General features: G+C 38.7%; 1 pseudogene; it reads right to left on the minus strand.

The window, feature by feature from the left end:
* Nucleotides 1-400: 400 nt before the first annotated feature.
* LOC134387431 (zinc finger protein 566-like) lies at nucleotides 401-12,196 on the minus strand (annotated as a pseudogene).
* Nucleotides 12,197-21,423: the final 9,227 nt, after the last annotated feature.

Genomic DNA, 21,423 nt, shown 5'->3' on the forward strand with positions numbered 1-21,423 from the left:
GCCAAAGTGGATAGGGAAGGTGAGGCTTAAAAAGAAGTCAATGGTCAAACATAAAAATTGAGTCAGACTCTTTATTACAGATACCATTACTATCAACAGTTTACCAAGTAGTAAATTGGAAGGCACAGAGACTTTAATTTGCCTCATATCACATAAGTAGTAAACGGTAACCTTTCTCATTCACCACATTCTCTAGTATAAATTTGTAGAATTTCAACAAGGTATGTGTCATGATAGAAAATTCTTCTCCATTCATCATCAATCTTTTCTGTATTAAATTTGCTAATACTGAATAAATTGAGTATGAAGTAAAAGGAATTCTCACATCTACTGTATTTTACCCTAGTATGAAATCCGCTGATGACCCATGACAAATGAATGACAGGTAGAGTTCCCTTCATTACATTCGATAATGTATTCTCTTATGTTGAGTAACGTGTGCAGACTGTCTAAAAGCCTTCCCACACCCCTTACATTCATAGGGTTTCTCACCAGTATGAATGCTGTGATGTCAGGTAAGTTCTGAGCCACGGACAAAGGCTCTCCCACATTCCTTGCATTTATAAGGTTTCTCGGTAGTATGAATTTGTTGATGTTGAGTAAGCTGTGAGCCACAAATAAAGGCCTTCTCACATTGTACACATTCATAGCATTTCTCTCCAGTATGAATTTGGTGATGTTGAAAGAGTTGGGAAGCATAAATAAAGGCCTTCCCACTTTCTTTACATTCATAGTGTTTCACTCCAGGATGAATTCTAAGGTGTTCAGTTAGTTGTGAGCCATGAAGAAAGGCCTTCCCACATTCCCTACATTGATAAGGTTTCTCACAAGTATGAATTTGCTGATGTTGACCAAGTTGTGAAAAAAGTCTAAAGGCTTTCCCACATTCGTCACAATCATAGGGTTTCTCACCAGTATGAATTCTACGATGTCGAGTGAGTTCTGATCCACAAATAAAAGATTTCCCACATTCCTTACATTCATAAGGTCTGTCACCAGAATGGATTCTCTGATGACGACTAAGGTGTGCAGACTGTCTAAAGGCCTTCCCACATTCCTGACATTCATAGGGTTTCTCATCTCTATGAATTCTATGATGTTGAATAAGATGTGAACCACGAATAAAAGCTTTTCCAGATTCCTTACATTCATAGTGCTTCTCACCAGTATGAATTCTCTAATGTTCAGTAAGATAGGAAAAATGACAAAAGACCTTCCCACATTCCTTACACTTATAGTGTTTCTCACAAGTATGAATTCCTTGCTGTTGTGTAAGTTCTGACCCATAAATAAAGGTCTTCCCACGTTCTTTGAATTTACAGAGTTTCTCTCTAGGATGAGTTTGCTGACAGAGTAAGAAAGGTCTGCCAGCTGAAAGTTGGTAATTTCTCATAAGTCATTAGTGCTTTTTCCAGATATCTCCCCTGATTTATGTCCTGTCTCTCAAACTGGCCTTTGCATTCCCAGTCATCTCTGATACTGGAGCCCACAAGGCTATGGCTTTTTTCCATTATCACACATTGGGACGATGTTACTTCATAGATTTCTTTTTGCAGACGTAATTCCTTGGTTTTATATCTGAACTCCATGTCTGAAAGATAACCAGAAAGCAAATAAATGGTGTTTCTCTTTGGGGAGAAATAAACTTCTATAGGAGAAATGGGAGACATACTTAAAATAATGGTGTATAATGGACCTCATTTGAAAAAGAGATCAAGACCATAAAGACTTAAGAAAGATAAGGGAGATTAATAGAAAAACAGGTTAAGTCAATAGTTCTTAAATTCAGGTATAGATTAGAATCACTTGAACAGTGTTAAAAAATTGGCATCAATGTACCAGCTAATATCAAGTAAGTATGAATTTACAGCAGTAGGTCTTGGCTTCCTATCTTCAGACACATTCAACCAGCCAATTATGATGTTGCAGAAAATTTAACAACCCCACCTAGAATTTTTTGTGTCCAACTGCATTAGAATAAAATCCAAATGCCTTACCACAGCTTATAAGACTGGTCCTCCACAACCTTCTTCCTTTTTTCTTTGACATATCTCAATTGAAATCTTATCCAACATCTTCTTGACCCACTTCTCCCCACTGTTCATTATGTACCAAATATTCATCACCTATGAGCATCTGAAATAAGCCACACCCTTTATCTTTTGAAAGTTTTCCATAGATGGTTCAATTTACTACAAATTCTCTAAACTTGGCTGTGCCTGGCTGACTTCATATCATACCATAAGTCTCAGGTGAAAAGTCACTTCCTTAGAAAGGTAGGGCTAGACAACCTTATCTAAGTTCACCTCTTTATTCTCTATCTCATCATAGTATTTTGTCTCTCCCATTGCTATTTTCTGGATTTTAGAATTACACAACCATTTACTTATTCACATATAGTCTTTTATTTTCTCACTGTTAAAGCTCTTAAGAAGCAGGAGCAATAGCTGTTTCACAACAAAGAACAACCAACATCTTGCTCATCAAAGAATTATTTCATGAATGAATCACTGGATTAATGAAAGGGAATTATTATAAGGATAAAGGAAACTATTACAAAGATATGGAACTAGGAAAGGAATTTAAGAATTATAATAATCATTTGTGCTTATAATTATAGAATAATTCTGAACATGTGTCCCTGATATTAATTTCCCTCACATCACTGAAAAGATAACATATGCTCTTTACTTCATTACTTTTCTTAGAGACTAAAAAAAATCGCCATCTTTTCAAATTGTTTTCTCCAACTGCTCCAAATAAGAATTTTTCTAATTCTGTTGTTTTGTTCTTTCAAAGCTTCTACCATTTTCTGAAATTTTTAGCTAGTATTAAAACACTATGGCACAGTTTGCAGATATGACTTGCTGGTGTGCCTTTACCTATAGGAACACTATCTTATTAGTCTCTTTTATCTTATAATTTTGTACATGGTCCAGCCACAATCTTTTCCTATTTTAACTTTACATTTTAAATATTTTGTTTTTAGGTTTTATTTTTTAATTTTATTAGTGTTATTTTTTTACATTCTATGACGTTTGTTGCAGAGCAGTTGGGAGGGAAGGGGAGACAGGAAAGAGGAAGGAAATGTGATGGAAGAAGGAGGAAGGAGGAGCGGGATTGAGGCCTGTGGCACCACCCACATTCCCACAGGGGAGACCAGGCAGGCTTCCAGCTGTGGCTTTATCATTGCCAGGCTGGGTGCAGATGTCAGGGGTGTGTGGCAAAAGCTGTTGCCTCCCACCCCACCAGCTTGGGAACCTGCAGCCCTTCTTGCTGCAGCTCAGTGGTCATCCCTGGGCTGGTTGCTCATGTTGGGGGGCCATGACTGAGGACCTAAGGCCCCCACCTCCCCAGCTTGGGAGAGCCTAGGGCACTTCCGGCAGCAGCTCAGTGGTCGTCGCTGGGGTGGTTGTGCTTATCGGGCTGCAGTGGCCGAGGCCCCCACCCTCAGGGCTGGTTGCAGGTGTCAGGGGGCATGGCTGAGGCCCTTGACCTTCCCCCCTTTCTAGTTTGGAAGCCCAGGGGACTTCCGGACCTTCTAGGTGTTATAGGTGTTCTCTGGTGAAATGAGACCTTTACTAGTTAATATCAAACTTTGTCTCTGGTTATGGGTATTTTGTTTTTTCTTTCAGTTCTGTGTTGGATTATTTGCTGTTCCCAGCACTCAAACTCTGTGCTGGAACTAATTTGCTATCCTTCGCTTACTTCTAAAATGGGAAAACTTCCTGTGAGGACCCATACTTGAGCTCTGTGGTTGCTGCTGATTCCCTAGGGAAGGCTTTTTGTGCAGCTCAAGTTTTAATGGTTGACTTTATAGGTACTTCCAGGTGTAGTGAAATCCGGTGCACCTGGGTTGTGTAGAAACTCTGATCTGGGCCCGAGTCTTTTCATCAAACTGCACCCTATGCAATTCTATATTCCTGACCAGTCTCCTCTGAGTGGTCCTATGCTGATTGGGGGGCAGATCAGCTGTCCTTGCTGTGTCCCCATGTCCCCCAAGTGGATCCATCTCCCCCACCGTCCATGCTCCAGACACTTCCCGTGGGACAGGCCATGCTTCAGTCCCTTGTGATGACTCACCAGTCTCTGAATGGCTCCTTTTTTTCAGGTGTTCTGGCTCCTTGGTCCTATGGGGTTCCACAGGAACCCTATAAGTGGTACTGATGGCCCCCAGGCCCTCTTCTCCCGTGCCACCTCCAAGCAACTTCATCTGAAAGGCACAGCTGTGGCTTTTTGCCAGCTCCTGCTCTGCACATTCATGTGGAATATACCAATATTTATAAAGAAAATATATTTTACAGGGCCTAGATTCTTGTAATTTCAGGTTTAGCCCAATTTCTTAAAAGTACATATAAAATGTTGACCTTGCAAAAGACAGGAAATTTTCCCCAGGCTATGGTCTCTGTTGTAAGACAAAGAATTGTAGCACAGCAAGGTTGCTGGCTCAAGGACAGACAAGTTACTGATTAATATGTAAAGATTCTGGGAAATTGTGTAGGGAGAGAGAATGTTTGCTAAGATCAAGCTTTTCTTGGTGGATTGACTTAACCTCTTGCAAATTGCCTTATGGAATGTCACCTTGCTTATTTAACTGAATGTTACCAGCCTCTATTGTTAAACTTGTTAAACTATTACCCTGCCTATGTTCTTTTTCTGTAACTTCCTGGTCTGGAGAATAAACACAGGGCAAGAACCCCAGTTCTTGGTTAATTTCCCAAATGGAAGGAATGCCTCTCTCTTGAGGGTTCCAAGAGATTAATCCCTTTGGGGCTTCTCACTGCTCAGAAGAGATGGGCTTTGAGTAAGCCTTTGTGGCTCCATCACCCAGGGGAAGAGGGGTGACAAATCCATGCAAGGCAAAGCAACACACTCAGATACTATGAATCTTTCCATTAACTTTTTGAACCCCCATAGGTGTACAATATCTTTTTGAGACCCTGCTTTAAATTCTTTTGGATATATACCCAGAAATGGTATTGCTGGGTCATTTGGTAACTGAACAATTTTTAGTATCCCATTTTAATTCTTTTGCCCATTTTTATTAAAATGAATGTTATTCTATTTTTAGGAGGAAAAGTTTGGCCAGTATAACTTTTATAGCTTCATGGCATTAGAGCTTCCTCTCTGTGGTTTTCCATGAAGTGAACAACACTATAGTCCTAAATACGTCCTGAAACCTGCCTCCTCTGCTCCCCCTTTTCCCCTATTGTTCCTGTCCTGTTCAATTTGAATTCTACTCCCAGAAGTGTCCTTTCAGTGGTAGGTGTTTTCCTGAAAAGGAACTGTGGTTTAGTTTCAAGAGTTTATGGGGCCCAACCTGTTCTAACACCTTCAGGTGTGCTGCATTTACCTTGCATTCACCTGCCTATAGGAGGATGCAAAACCCTCCAGTTTCAGCTGCTGCCCTCAGAATAGACTGCTAAGCTCTCTAGAGAGTAAGTTTGTGATTTGGGGGTTCTCTCCTCAAAGCTGTCAGACACTCCCTTGCTTTGCTTCCACTTCATCCCACAAAGCTGCAGACACCAAAAGAGGCTGTCAGTTTATTCCTAATTACTCCCTCAATAGGGTTTGAAGGGATAACCTGTCACTTAGCTTTAATGTAAATGTTATCTGTGGATTTATATTTTGTTTTCTTAGTTACTCTCCTATTTGGTTTATTTTGTTTGGTGTGGAAGGGGGAGGATTCAAGGAAAGTAAAATTATTACACTTCCACTGCTACCATTTTCCCAGAATCTCTCCTACTTTTTTTCAAAAGCCATTTCAATCAGGCTTTCATCTCACACTGAAAAACTACTCATTCTAAATACCACCAAAACCCTCTCTTTTGTTAAATGTTGTGGTCAGTTACCATTCTGCTAGCAGTATTTGACAGTTGATTTACCTATTGGTACACCTATACTTTCCTTGTTCATTTTCCTACTTTACTCACCAGTCCTTCTCAGACTCCTTTAAGAAACAATCTAGGGTGACCATCCATCTCAGTTTGCCTGGGACTGTCCTGATTCCAGCACTGAGTCCCATGTCCTGGAAAACTGAGTGTTGGGTAAACCAGGACATTTGTCAACCTAATGTACCATCATCCTTTCCTGAGCGTTAAGCGGAAGCATGACTCAGAATATAGTCTTTGGTCATCTTCTCTCAGTATTTCACTCATTTACCAAGTGATCTCATTCAATCCTATAGCTTTATAAATTTACCATGTGCTGATGATTCCCAGCTCTACCCTGTCCACCCTGCTGGAAAATCACATATCCAACTGCCATTGACTCTGGTGGCTCAAACTTTTAAAAATGTCCTGAATCTAGTCATTTCTCCACATTTCTACTCTTAATATATGTGTCAGCAAACTTCTTCTTAAAGGGTCAGTTAGTAAATAGCAAACATTTTCAGCTTGCAAGCCATGCAGTCTCCATTGCAACTCCTCAGCTCGGTCATTTAAGCACTAAAGCAACCATAGATGATACTTAAATGGGAGTGGGGCTATGTAAATATAAAACTTTATTTATAAAAACAGGCAGCTGGCCCAAAGGCCATATATAGTTTACTGACCCCTAGTATAACCTGTCATCATCTCATTTGGAAATTACTAATACAGAATCCTAACTGGCTAACCTCTTTCTACTTTTAGCTTCACTAGTAGTCAGAAAGTATTTTTTTATTATGAAATATTTCATATGAACAAGAGTGTTTTTGTGCATACATAAATATATAACATACAGACATATATATACATGCGCATGTGGGTATGTCAAAAGTTAGTGGAAAAATAGAATTAAAAGATAATACAAATCTTTCTATGAACTTTTTGAAGAGCCACCCATATATATGGCATGAAGAATAATGGAATGAACAGCATGCTTCCATATACCTATCACTAAGCTTAAAATGTAAAACATTATAAATATTTTTGATACTTCATGTATATCTCTCCTAAGCAAATCCTTCTCACTTTCCTGTACTCTACAGGTAACCACTATTTTGACCTTGGTACTATCAGCACCACACTCTAACCAACTGAGCTGACCATCCAGCCCAGGTAACCACTATTTTGAGTTTTGTGTTTCTCATTTCCGTTCTTTTTATTACCATTTTACTACATACAAGTATGTGTGTATCCTTCTTTAAAATACTGTATAGTTTACCAAGATTTGAACATTATATAAATAATATCATACTACTGGTATTCTGTGACTTTTTAATGTTCAATTTTATACCTTAGCTATAATTTATTTATTTCATGACAGTATGGTTTTACGTAGCATACAATACAAATTGGATGATTTTATTGATCTATTCTGCTACTGACAGACATTTAGATTGTTTCCAGTATTTTGCTCATACTAACATTCTTACTTATCTCTCCCATCACAATTTCTGCTTCTGGAAGCATGGTACACTTCATATATTATAAAAAATAGTCCCTATTGTAAAACCCATAGGTGCCAGATAAATCAAAACAGGCATATCTTTAAACTTACCGGTGAGCTCTCAATAAAGTAAAGGAAATCCCTCAAGCCAAAACATAGAAAAGGGAACTGAAACTGGAGTGGCAAATCAAACCTGAACACTGAAACTATCTTGGGGAGAAATTCCAACAACAAAATTGCAAGATGGAGAGCTAAACCTGAGACCACAGCATAAAGCCCACATCTTCAAAGAAGAAGAGTGAGCTTGAAAAAAAGTCTTCTGCCAGATAAAGGAGCAGACAAGTAAATTTGCTTTCCTCTGCCATGGTTCCAGATTTCATCACCACCAACAAAAACAGAGTCTCACTTGAGAATTAATAACTAAGGTCTATCCTCACATAGTATTGGGGTTCAAATTTATACTGCTTGTATGGTCAGGGATTCTTCAAGCTGATGAATTAGTTAAAGAGTAGCCCTACTCCCTGGTAGAAACAAATTAATCATCTCTAGAGGAATGTTTCTTCAACCCACATCCTTCAAGATTCCCACCCATTAAATTCAGCCACACAGAAATTCACAATCAAAAGTAACCAAAGAGGCTAGCCATTTAGCTCAGCTGGCTAAAGCACTGCCTTGTAATCCCAACATCAAGGGTTCAGATCACTGTACAGGCCAGCTGCCAAAAAAAAGGAACCAAAGACTGGTAGAAATAAGCAATCAGAGATGAACATTAACAGAAACAGCAAACAGAAGATTTACTCAACAGCTACTGCAGATACTTACTAAGAGAGAAATCATAAAATTTACTGTGTGATATATATATATTTTTAAAAGATATAGTCAAAAAAGCAAGAATGTACCCTAATATCAACAAGTACCCATATCTTAATTTCTAGTAACATTCTCCAACATATGGAACCAGGGCTTGCTGGAGAAATAGCTGATTGTAGAACAAAGACAGGAAATGTACTTGAGGACCTGGAACATCTTGTAGTGCCAGAAGTAAGGAAGTGTTCCTAAAAACCCCACAATGACAGGGTATGTCAAAGGGATACAGAAGCCAACTGAAAGGGCTCCCAATGGCCAAAGCTGGGACAATTTGAGAACCAAAATAAAGTAGTATTTAATTATAATCCAAAATATAAAATAAATATTCAGGGCCAGCCCATGGCTCACTTGGGAGAGTGCAGTGCTGATAACACCAAGGCCATGGGTTCGGATCCCTGAATAGGGATGGCCGGTTAGCTCACTTGAGAGAGAGTGGTGCTGACAACACCAAGTCAAGGGTTAAGATCCCCTTACCGGTCATCTTAAAAAATAATAATAATAAAATAAATATTCATGAGTCCTTACTAATATAAATAGATAACTGAATAAATAAACAAGTGGATGAGGATTAATAAATCTCCCATGTAGAAGAATTCTAAATAACTTATGTGGATACTCTGACCCAAGGATGTGGAACATAACTTAAGTGTGGACTGTGCATAGTGACTTTCTCCTTCCAAATAGTACAGTATAGAAATTGGGAAAAAAGTAACTTCACATTGGCGAAATCTGACAAACACTACCTCAGCAAGGTGATCAAGGTTAATGTTATCAGTGTTAAGTCACATTGATAGTATGTACCCTTGATATGTGATGACAATGGCACTTTACTTCTGTGGTTTTCCTGCCAACAAACCTATAACCCCAGTCTAATCATTTGAAAATACCATCAAGTTCTAAGTCAGTGACAATCTACAAAATACCTGACCAGTACTCCTCAAACCTATCAAGGTCATCACAATAAAGGGAAGTCTGAGAAATGGTCACAGTCTAGAGGATCCTAGGGAGACATGATGAATAAATGTAATGTGGTATACTGGATGAGACCTTACAACAGGAAAAAAGGACATTAGGTAAAAACTAAGGAAATCTGACTAAAGTATGGGCTTTCATTAATAACAATAAATCAATATTGGTTCATTCATTGTGACAAATATACAAATATAAGATGTTAATAATATGGGGAACAGGGTATGACATATACAGGAACTCTGTGTACTATTGTCACACTTTTCTATAAATCTAAAACTATCCTAAAACCTAAAGTTTTTGTTTTTTTTTAAGTGAGAAATTAACAACTGATTATTAGGAAAGACCAGGTGAATTTTTATAAAAGATCCAAATGGAACTTCTAAAAACAAAAAAATGAAAGAATTGAAATTTTAAATTCAATGGATGAATCTGAATTGGAAATATCAGAATGCAATCATGATGTGTGTGTGTTTTTTAATGCTTCCTATCTTCATACATTGAAGTCTTAGAAACAATGACCAATCCAGCAACAATGAGCATGCTAATGACTAGATTGCTCTCTCTAAATACCCTTTGTAACTAACAGAATCAGGGCTCCTTGGAACATCTTGGAGATAGAGTAGGAAATGTACACTATGAGGGTGGAACAAATTGACATATTAGAAAAGCAAAGAAGCTATCAAAGACTCCTAGAGTCATGTTAAAAGGACTCTGGATGGGCTGGCCAGTTAGCTCATTTGGGAGAGCATGGTGCTGATAATACCAAGGTCAAGGGTTTGGATCCCCACACTGGCCAGCTGCAAAAAAAAAAAAGGATTCAAACCAAATTGAAGAGGCTTCCACTGGCCAAAGATGGGCATGAATTCAAGAATAATAACTAATAGTTTTCCAGTTTAAGATGCATGACTAGATGCACCCAGCCTAACAAAAGAACATCCAAACAACAAATAAATAATCACTCTAAATCACACATGGAATACAAAGTCTAGAAGAAAACACTGTAATTCAACAAAATAGTGAAACAGACCCCGAGACTCAGAAACTCAGAATGGCAGCACAGAAAGAAAAGTGAAGTGCCTGGGGTTGGCTCAGAGCCAGGACAGACTACTTACTGTGGGGCAAAGGTAAGCAAAACAATCCCCAGTAGTCTACACTCCCACCACAGATACCTGCAATCCTAGCTACAATAATGCCACACAGCCCTTGCAGGCTGTGAACCCAGTATAGGGAGCTACTTGGAGCCCACATAATTGCATTATCCCAGAGAGAATTCATGCTGAACGTGGAACATAATACTTAAGTGTGGGCTGTGCATAACAACTTCCTCCTTACAAAGAGTGCAGTACAGCCCCCATCCCCCGGGACCCAGGCTGCAGCAGCATGTCATGATTTTGGGATCAGAGCCAATATCAGAGTGCATTCAGTCCTGGGGCCCAACAGCTGTGACATTTCCACAACCTAAGGCCCCCTCATCACACCGTGACTCCAGCACCCAAACCCATGCAGCACCCTGCACCCCTGGGAACAGGGGATCCCTACAGTGGGGAGGCTACTCCAAGACAAAAGGAGCCAATGCTTGCACTTTCCAGAGCCTGAGAACTGACCAAACAGGACCTTCTGCCAACACTGGTGGCCCTGCTCTCTTCAGTGGAGCAACCAAACACCTCTTCCAGGGGCACAGAGTCCCATCTGTAGCTCCAGCAAACCTGCCCAGTCAAGCACCTCAGCTGAGGATCCACAGAGTATCCCAGCATCTCTCTTGGGGTGCAGGGTACTGCTCACAGCCCGAGCAATCCCACCCAGAGTCACCCACTCCAGCTGAGGAGATGCAGAGAGCCCCAACATCTCTCCTGGGGATATAGGGTCCCACCCTTGACCCCAGTGACCCCGCCCACAGTGGCCCATTCCAGTTGAGGAGCTTCAGAGTGCCCTAGCATCTCTCTTGGGGGCACAGGGTCCTGCTTATGGCCCCAGAGACCCCACTCAGAGTCCCCCACTCCAGCTGATGAACTGCAGAACTCCCCAGCATCTCTCTTGGGAGTCCAAGATCCCAACCACGGCCCCATTAACCTCCCTTCAGGGTTGGCTACTCCACCTGAGGAGCTCCAGAGCATCCCAGAGCTTCTCCCAAGGATCCTCAGTCCCACCCACCATGGTGGAGGAATGCCCAATTACCACAGCATCCCTCCTGTAATCCCGAAGTCCCAACTGCACCCCCAGCAACTCAGTCCAGGGTCATCAACTTAAGAGGAATGCACCGAGTGCACCAGGGCATCTCCCACAGGCTCAAGGTCCCACCTGCAGCCCCAGCAGTCTCACCTAGTGTCTCCATTCCAGCAAGGAGCTGATGAGTGCCCCAGCAGCTAGGCCATAAAGGTACTCACAGACAACTGTGATGTTGAATACAGTCTAAGAAATCACATGGAGGAGTGGTCAAGATGGCGAAGTAGTCGGTTCCTGGTGTGGCTGTCTCCCACAGAGCGATCAATTTGCAGCTTTTGAGGAGCAGCGACAGAGGACCCAAAATCTGTGCTGGAATGGACAGGAGCCGCCCGCCGTGAGACCCCAGTTCAGGTTGCTCCCCATTTCGTAGAGAGACTTTAGAGCTTTTGGGCCCACACGCCCCAAGCCTGCCTGCCAGAGAAGGGAGGTGGGGCCGGGGCAGGACTTCCGGCACAGGCTGTCCCGTCTCCGTGAGTGGCCTGAGAGGCTCCAGGATCCTAAGCCCAGAGTCAGACGAGCTGGTGAACACAGGTTGGGTGGGACTTCCAGCGCAGGCTGTCCATCTCCATGAGCGACCTAAGAAGCACGGGTTCCCAAGCCCTGAGCCAGATGAGCCGGTGAAGGCGGGCGGGGTGGGAATTTCAGCCCTGGCCATCCCATCTTCATAAGCCACCTGAGAGGCTCTGGGTTCCCAAGCACCAAGCCAGATAAGCTGGTGAACGCAGTTGGGGTGGGACTTCCGGCGCAGGCCTTCCATATCCATGAGTGACCTGAGAGGCACAGGCTCTCAAGCCCCGAGCCTGACAAGTCGGTGAAGGCAGGTGGGGTGCGACTTCCGGTCCAGGCTAGTTTCTGCTGTCCAGAAGCAGCAGACCCTTCAGGATCCAAGCCAGACATCAAAGTGAAACGAGTGGGGCCGAGCCCGTGGTGCAGTCGGGAGAGTGCGGCGCTGGGAGTGCAGCGACGCTCCCGCTGCGGGTTCGGATCCTATATAGGAATGGCCGGTGCACTCACTGGTTGAGTGCCGGTAACGAAAAAGACAAAAAAAAAAAAAAAAAAAAAAAAGTGAAACGAGTGAACAGGGATACCCCCAGCCACAATGACAAAACACCAAAGGAAAGAAACCAGAGATATGAAAAATCAAGAAAGTACATTGCCACCAAAGGAAATTAATGACTTACAAGTGCTAGATCCTATAGAACAGGAAGTCTTTGAAATGACAGACAAGGAATTTAGAGTAGCTATTCTAAGGAAATTAAATGAGATACAAGAAAATTCAGTGAAACAACACAATGAAGTGAGAAAACACATACAGGATCTGAAAGAAGAAATGTACAAAGAAATCAATGCCTTGAAAAAGAATGTAGCTGAGCTTGTATTTAAGCTTATATAGCTTATATTTAAAACACTAAAGGACAAAAATTGCCAGCCAAGAATACTTTACCCAGCAAGGCTATCCTTCTGAAATGAAGGACAAATAGTGTATTTCCCAGACAAACAAAAGCTGCGGGTTCACTACCACACGACCAGCCCTACAAGAAATTCTCAAGGAAGTACTGGGTTAGATACCACAGAAACAACCATCACTACCATGAATACACAAGAAAGAATAATACCTACCAGCAAAACAAAAATGATAACAAAAGAGAGAAAAAAGTTTATCTGTCACCCCAAGAAACCAACAAATACAGAAGACAAACAGAAAATTTGAAAGAAAGGAACAAAAGATACTTAAGACATCTAAACAAAAATCAGTATAATGCTAGGCGTAAATCAACACCTTTCAATAATAACTCTGAATGTAAAGGGGCTAAGTTCCCCATTCAAAACACACAGACTGACTGATTGGATTAAAAAGATGGACCCAACAATATGCTGTCTCCAAGAGACTCACTTGATCTGTAAAGACACACATAGACTGGGCCGGCCCGTGGTTCACTTGGGAGAGTGTGGTGCTGATAAAATGAAGGCCACGGGTTCGGATCCCATACAGAAATGGCCGGTTAGCACACTGGCTGAGCATGGTGCTGACAACACCAAGTCAAGGGTTAAGATCCCCTTATCGGTTATCTTTAAAAAAAAAAAAAAAAGACACACATAGACTAAGAGTGAAAGAATGGATAAAGATATATCATGCAAGTAAAAATGAAAAAAGAGCTGGAGTAGCTATTCTTATATCAGATAAAATAGACTTTAAGGCAAAAACCATTAAAAGAGATAAAGATGGACAATATATTTAATGATAAAAGGATCTATCCATCAAGAAGACATAACAATCATAAGTATATACGCACCTAATGTCGGAGCAGCCAGATTTACAAAGCAAACACTATTAGATCTAAAAAAAAGAAATAGACACTAACACCATAATAGCGGGGGACCTGAACACCCCACTCTCATCATTGGACAGATCATCTAGGCAAAAAATCAACAGAGAAACACAAGATCTAAACAATATTTTAGACCAATTGGATCTGGCAGATATCTACAGAACATTCCACCCAACAACCTCAGAATATTCATTCTACTCACCAGTACATGGAACATTCTCCAGGACAGACCACGTTAGGTCACAAAGCAAGTCTTAACAAATTCAAAAAAATTGGAATTATTCCATGTATTTTTTCTGATCACAATGTATTAAAGTTAGAAATCAATAATAAACAAAATTCTGAAAACTATACAAACTCATGGAAATTAAACAACATTCTACTTAATGACATGTGGGTCCAAGAAGAAATTAAACAGGAAATCAAAAAATTTCTTGAAACTAATGAAAATAATGACACATCATACCAAAACCTGTGGCATACTGCAAAAGCAGTTTTAACAGGGAAATTTATTGCATTAAATGCTTACTTCAGAAGAATGGAAAGATGGCAAATAAACTAACACTTCACCTTAAAGATCTAGAAAAACAAGAACAATCCAAACCTAAAGTTAGTAGATGGAAAGAAATAATTAAGATCAGAGCAGAACTAAATGAAATAGAAACACGAAAAACAATATGAAATATCAATGAAACAAAAAGTTGGTTCTTTGAAAAGATTAACAAAATCGACAAACCTTTAGCAAGACTAAGAAGAGGGAAGACCCAAATAACAAATATTAGAAACAAAAAAGGTGATATTACAACTGACACCTCAGAAATACAAGGAATCATTAGAGACTACTATAAACATCTATATGCCAACAAATTTGAAAGTCTGGAGGAGATGGATAAATTGCTGGATGCATACAAATTACCAAACTGAGCCAAGGAGATACAGAAAATCTGAACAGACCAATAACAATAAAAGAGATTGAAGCTGTTATCAGGAGGCTCCCAACAAAGGAAAGCCCAGGACCAGATGGGTTCACTGCAGAGTTCTACCAACTCTTCAAAGAGGAATTGATACCAATTCTCTACAAACTGTTCCAAAACATTGAAACAGAGGCCATCCTCCCAAACTCATTCTATGAGGCAAATATCACTCTGATACCAAAACCAGACAAAGATGCATCAAAAATAGAAAACTACAGACCAATATCCTTGACGAATATAGATGCAAAAATCCTCAATAAAATACTAGATAACAGAATACAGCAATACATACAGAAAATTATACATGATCAAGTGGGATTCATCCCAGGGATGCAAGACTGGTTCAATATACACAAATCAATAAATGTGATACACCACGTTAATAAAGGCAAAGACAAAAACCACATGGTCATCTCTATTGACACTGAAAAAGCATTTGACAAAATTCAACATCCTTTCATAAAGACTCTACAAGTTAGGCATAGATGGAAAGTATCTCAATTTACTTAAAGCCATATATGATAAGCCCACTGCCAATATCATCCTTAAAAACAGGAACTAGACAAGGATGCCCACTCTCACCACTCCTATTCAACATAGTGTTGGAAGTACTAGCCAGAGCAATCAGAGAATAGAAGGCAATAAAGGGCATCCAGATTGGAAAGGATGAAATCAAGCTGTCCCTTTGTGCAGATGATATGATCCTATATATTGAACAGCCTAAATCTTCTATAAAAAAACTCCTACAGTTGATAAAGGATTTCAGCAAAGTTGTAGAGTACAAAATCAACACACAAAAATCCATAGCATTTCTATACTCCACCAGTGAAAAGTGAAAAAGAAATCAAGAAAGCTAGCCCATTTACAATAGCCACCAAAAATAAAAAATAAAATATTTAGGAATAAAGCTGACTAAGGATGTGAAAAATCTCTACAAAGAGAACTACAAACCACTGTTGAGAGAAATTAAAGAGGACACAAGAAGATGGAAAGATATCTCATGCTCTTGGATTGGAAGAATTAACATTGTGAAAATGTCCATATTACCCAAAGTGATCTACAGACTCAATACAATCCCCATCAAAATTCCAATGACATTTTTGTCTGAGATGGAAAAAACTATCCAGACATTTATATGGAAAAACAAAAAACCACGCATAGCCAAAGCAATCCTGAACCAAAAAAATAAAGCTGGAGGCATAACATTACCTGACTTTAAACTATATTACAAAGCTATAATAACCAAAACAGCTTGGTGCTGGCATAAAAATAGACACATGGGTCAATGGAACAGAATAGAGAACCCAGAAATTAATCCATATGCCTATAGTCATCTGATCTTTGACAAAGGCAGCAAGTCTACATACTGGGGAAGAGACTGCCTTTTCAACAAATGGTGCTGGGAAAACTGGATAATCATATGTATGAGAATGAAACTAGACCCATATCTTTCACCATATACCAAAATCAACTCAAAATGGATTACAGAATCAACTACACACCCTGAAACAATAAAACTCCTTAAAGAAAACAGGGGGAAACACTCCATGAAATAGGAGTGGGTACAGAATTCATGAATAGGACCCAAAAAGCACATGCAACTAAAGGTAAAATAAGCAAATGGGATTATATAAAACTGAAATGCTTCTGCACAGCAAAAGGAATAATCAACAGAGTTTAAAAACAGCCAACAGAGTGGGAGAAAATATTTGCTAAATATACAACTGATGAAGGATTAATATCCAGAATATACAAGGAACTCAAACAACTTTACAACAAAAAACAAATAACCCAATTAAAAAATGGGCAAAGGAACTGAACAGACATTTCTCAAAGGAAGATATATGAATGGCCAACAGACACATTAAAAAGTGCTCTATATCACCCAGCATCCAGGAAATGCAAATCAAAACCACACTGAGATACCATCTCCCTCCAGTTAGGATAGCTAACATCCAAAAGACTCAGAACGATAAGTGCTGGAGAGGTTGCAGAGAAAAAGTAACTCTTGTCCACTGTTGGTGGGGCTGCAAAATGGTGCAGCCTTTATGGAAAATGATATGGAGGTTCCTCAAACAATTACAGATAGATCTACCATATGACTCAGCGATCCCACTGCTGGGAATATACCCAGAAGAATGGAAATCATCATGCCAAAGGGATACCTGTACTCCAGTGTTTATTGCAGCTCTATATACAATAGCCAAGAGCTGGAACCAACCGAAATGTCCATCATCTGATGAGTGTATAAGGAAACTCTGGTACAGCTACACAATGGAATACTACTCTGCTATAAAAAAGAATGAAATACTACCATTCTCAACAACATGGATGGACTTAGAGAAAATTATATTAAGTGAAACAAGTCAGGCACAGAAAGAGAAATACCACATGCTCTCACTTATTTGTGGGAGGTAAAAATAAATAAATAAATAAACACACAAACAAACAAATGGTTGGGGGAAGAAGACAGAATAACCACAAAAATTCCTCGAACTGCTTAAGCCAAGTGCACAGACACAATGCGTGGGGGAGGGGTGGAGGTAGAGAGGAACAGGTAAAGGGGTAAAGTTGATGAAAGTCAAGTACAATGTATTTTGAGAAGTAAAATAAAATAAAATTGAATTTTTAAAAAAAAGAGAAATCACATGGAGACTACACTGCTGTGCTCACCCAGACCAGAGAGAAAGAAATAATAAATAATAATAAATAAAAGAAATAATAAAGATCAGAGCAGAAATAAATGAAATAGAGACCAAAAAACACAAGATTGATGAAATGAAAAGTTGGTTTTTTTGAAAAGATAAACAAAATTGACAAACCATTAGTGAGACTGGGAAAAAAAGAGAGAAGAACCAAATAAATAAAATCAGAAATTAAAAAGCAGACATTACAACTGATACCACAGAAATACAAAGAATCATTAGAGACTATTATGAACAACTATACACCAACAAATAGAAAATATAGAGAAAATGGATAAATTTCTGGACACATACAACCTACCAAGACTGAACCAAAAGGAAATAGAAAACCTGAACAGACCAATAATAAGTAATAAGATTGAATCAGTAATCAGCAGTTTCCCAACAAGAAAAGTCTAGGATCGGATGGCTTCACTGCTGAATTCCACCAAACTTTTAAAGCAGAATTAATAGCAATTCTTCTCAACTTATTCCAAAAAATCAAAGAAGGCCTATATCCTTGATGAATATAGAAGTAAAAATTCTCACCGAAATATTAGCAAACTGAATTCAACAGCACATCAAAAAGACTATACACCATGATCAATTGAGATTTATCCCAGGAATGCAAAGATGGTTCAAATACGTAAATCAATAAATGTGATACAGTGTATCAACAAAATGAAGGATAAAAACCATATGATCATCTCTTAATACATGCAGAAAAAGCATCTGGTAAATTTCAGCATTCCTTCATGATAAAAACCCTCAACAAATTAGGTATAGAAGGAAGATTCTCAACACAATAAAGGCCATATTTGACAAACCTATAGCTAACATCATACTGAACAGGGAAAAGTTGAAAACTTTTCCTCTAAGAACAAGAACAACACAAGTATACTCACTTTCAACACTCTTATTCAACATAGTACTTGAAGTCTTAGCCAGAGCAATTAGGTAAGACAAGGAAATGAAGGGCATCCAAATTAGAGAAGAGGAAAAACTCTTAGAACTGATAAACAAATTCAGTACAGTTGCAGGATACAAAATCAACATACAAAAACCAATAGTGTTTCTAAATGCCAACAGCAAACTAGCTGAAAAAGAAATCAAGAATGCAATCCCACTGACAATACCTACCAAAAAAATAAAATATCTAGGAATAATTTAACCAAGGAGGTGGAAGATCTCCAATGAAAACTACAAAACACTGATGAAAGAAATTAAAAAGGATGCAAAAAAATGGAAAGACATCCCATGTTCATAGATTAGAAGAATTAGTATTGTCAAAATAACCATACTACCTAAAACAATCTACAGATTCAATGCAATCCCTATGAAAATACCAATAACATTCTTCACAGAAATAGAAAAAACAATCCTAAAATTCATATGGAACCACAAAAGACCCTGAATGGCCAAAGCAATCCTAAGCAAAAAGCACAAAGCTGGAGGTATTACACTACCTGACTTCCAAATATATCACAAAGCTATATTAATCAAAACAGCATGGTATTGGCATAAAAACAGACACCTGGACCAAAGGAACAGAATAGAGAACCCAGAAATAAATCCATGTATCTACTGCCAGCTGATTTTTGACAAAGGTACCAAGAACGTACATTGGGAAAAGGACAATCTCTTCAATAAATCATTCTGGGAAAGCATGATATCCATATGCAGAAGAAAGAAACTAGACCCCTATCTCTCACCATATACCAAAATCAACTCGAAATGGATTAAAGACTTAAATGTAAGACCTGAAACTATAAAACTACTGAAAGAAGCAGAAGAAACACTCCAAGCTGTTGGTCTGGGCAAAAATTTTATAGAGAAGACTTCTAATGCACAGGTAACAAGAGCAAAAATAGACAAATAGGATGACATCACACTAAAAAGCTTCTGCACAGCAAAGCAAACAAGCAACAGAGCGAAAAATGGAAAACTGACAGAATGGAAAAAAATATATACAAACTATTCATCCAACAGGGGATTAAACTCCAGAACACACAAGGAACTTAAACAACTCAACAAAAACCCAAATAATTCAATTAAAAAATGGGCAAATTAGGGCCAGCCTGTGGCTCACTTGGGAGAGTGTGGTGCTGATAACACCAAGGCCACGAGTTCGGATCCCTGTATAGGGATGGCCGGTTAGCTCACTTTGGAGAGCGTGGTGCTGACAACACCAAATCGAGGGTTAAGATTCCCTTACCAGTCATCTTTAAAATAAATTAATTAATTAAAATAAAAATAAAAAGTGGGCCAACTACCCAAATAGACATTTCTCAAAAAAAGACATACAAATGGGCAACATGTATATGAAAAAATGCTCAACATTACTAATCAAGGAAGTACAAATCAAAATCACAATGAGATGTCATCTCATGCCAGTTAGAATGGCTATTATCAAAAAGACGAAAAACAACAAATGCTGGCTAGGATGCAGAGAAAAGCAAACTCATCCATACACTGTTGATGGGAATGTAAATCAGTACAGCCATTATGGAAAACAGAACGGTGGCTCCTGAAAAATCTAAAAATAGAACTACCATATGGTCCAGCAATCCCACTGCTGCATATTTATCCAAAGGAAAGAAAATTAGCATACTGACAAGATATTTGCACTCCCATGTTTATTGCAGCACTATTCAGAATAGCCAAGATATAGAATCAACCTAGATATCCATCGACCGAAGAATCGACAAAGAAAATGTGGTACATATGCACAGTGGAATACTTCTCAGCCATAAAAAAAAAAAAAAAAGAATGAAATCCTGTCATTTTCAGCCACACAAATGAGCTGGAAAGACATTATATCAAGTGAAATAAGTCAGGAAGAGAAAGATAAATATTGTATGTTCTCACTCGTACATGGGAGATAAAAAAAAAATTAAGCTTATAGAAGTAGAGAGTAGAATTTTGGTTACTAGATGCTGGGAAGGGTAGAGGAAAAAGGGATAGGGAGAGGGTGGTTAATGCATACAAAATCACAGCTAGATAGGAAAAATAAGTTCTAATCTACAGTACTGCTAGGCATCTATAAGTAACAATAATTTATTGTATGTTCTCAAATGGCTAGAAGAGAGGAGTTCTCATGACAAAGAAGTGATAAATTTTCGCAGTGATAAATATGCTAACTACCTTGATTTGACTATTACCACCTGTATACATGTATTGAAATATAATTCTGTACCCCATAAATATGCACAATCAATGCATGTCAATTTTAAAATAAACAATAATGATAAATAAAAAAGAATAACTGTAACAATAATTATAATAACTGATGAAGCTAATCAATAACTGATCAAATGTTTTCTAAATCTATGCATTCATAATGATAATAAAAAATTCTTTAGTAGTTTTTAGAAGATGAAATCGAGAATGGCTGCTAACATCACAAAAAGAGAAACAACCAATATACAATACTAGTATAATATAGTCTGTTTATAGGAAATAAAGGGAATAAACAGAAGGGAGGTACATGTTAAATAAAAGGACAGATGATCCAGTTTCTTCAACATATAAATTCTAAGGAGAAAAAGATAGTGAAGAGAATTAAAAACAACAGAACCGCATTGGAATGATTAAATAACAGATTAGATATAGCTCATGAGAGAATCAGTGACTGGGTGACTACCTTGAGGAAATTTTACATTGCATAATAGAGAGAAAAAGAGACTGGAAACATAGAAGCAAGTTAAGAGTCATGAAGAAAAGTCAAAAGTCTTACTGGGCTTCCTGAAAGTGACAATGAAAAGAACAGGGATGAAACTACATTCAAAGATGTGATGGCTAAAATTTATTCAGAACTGATGAGTTTTTTAAAAGAGAGAGTCGGGGCCACAGGTTCCATGCATGGTAAATAAAAAGAAATCTATACCTAGACACATCATCGTGTCATAGAATATTTAAAAAACAGCACAAGAAAGATAAACTAAATTGATGGCAGAGTTCTCAAAAGTAATAATGCTGGTAAGAAGACAGAATAATATTTTC

This window comes from Cynocephalus volans, chromosome 10 (assembly GCF_027409185.1).
Source record: "Cynocephalus volans isolate mCynVol1 chromosome 10, mCynVol1.pri, whole genome shotgun sequence".
Taxonomy (NCBI): domain Eukaryota; kingdom Metazoa; phylum Chordata; class Mammalia; order Dermoptera; family Cynocephalidae; genus Cynocephalus; species Cynocephalus volans.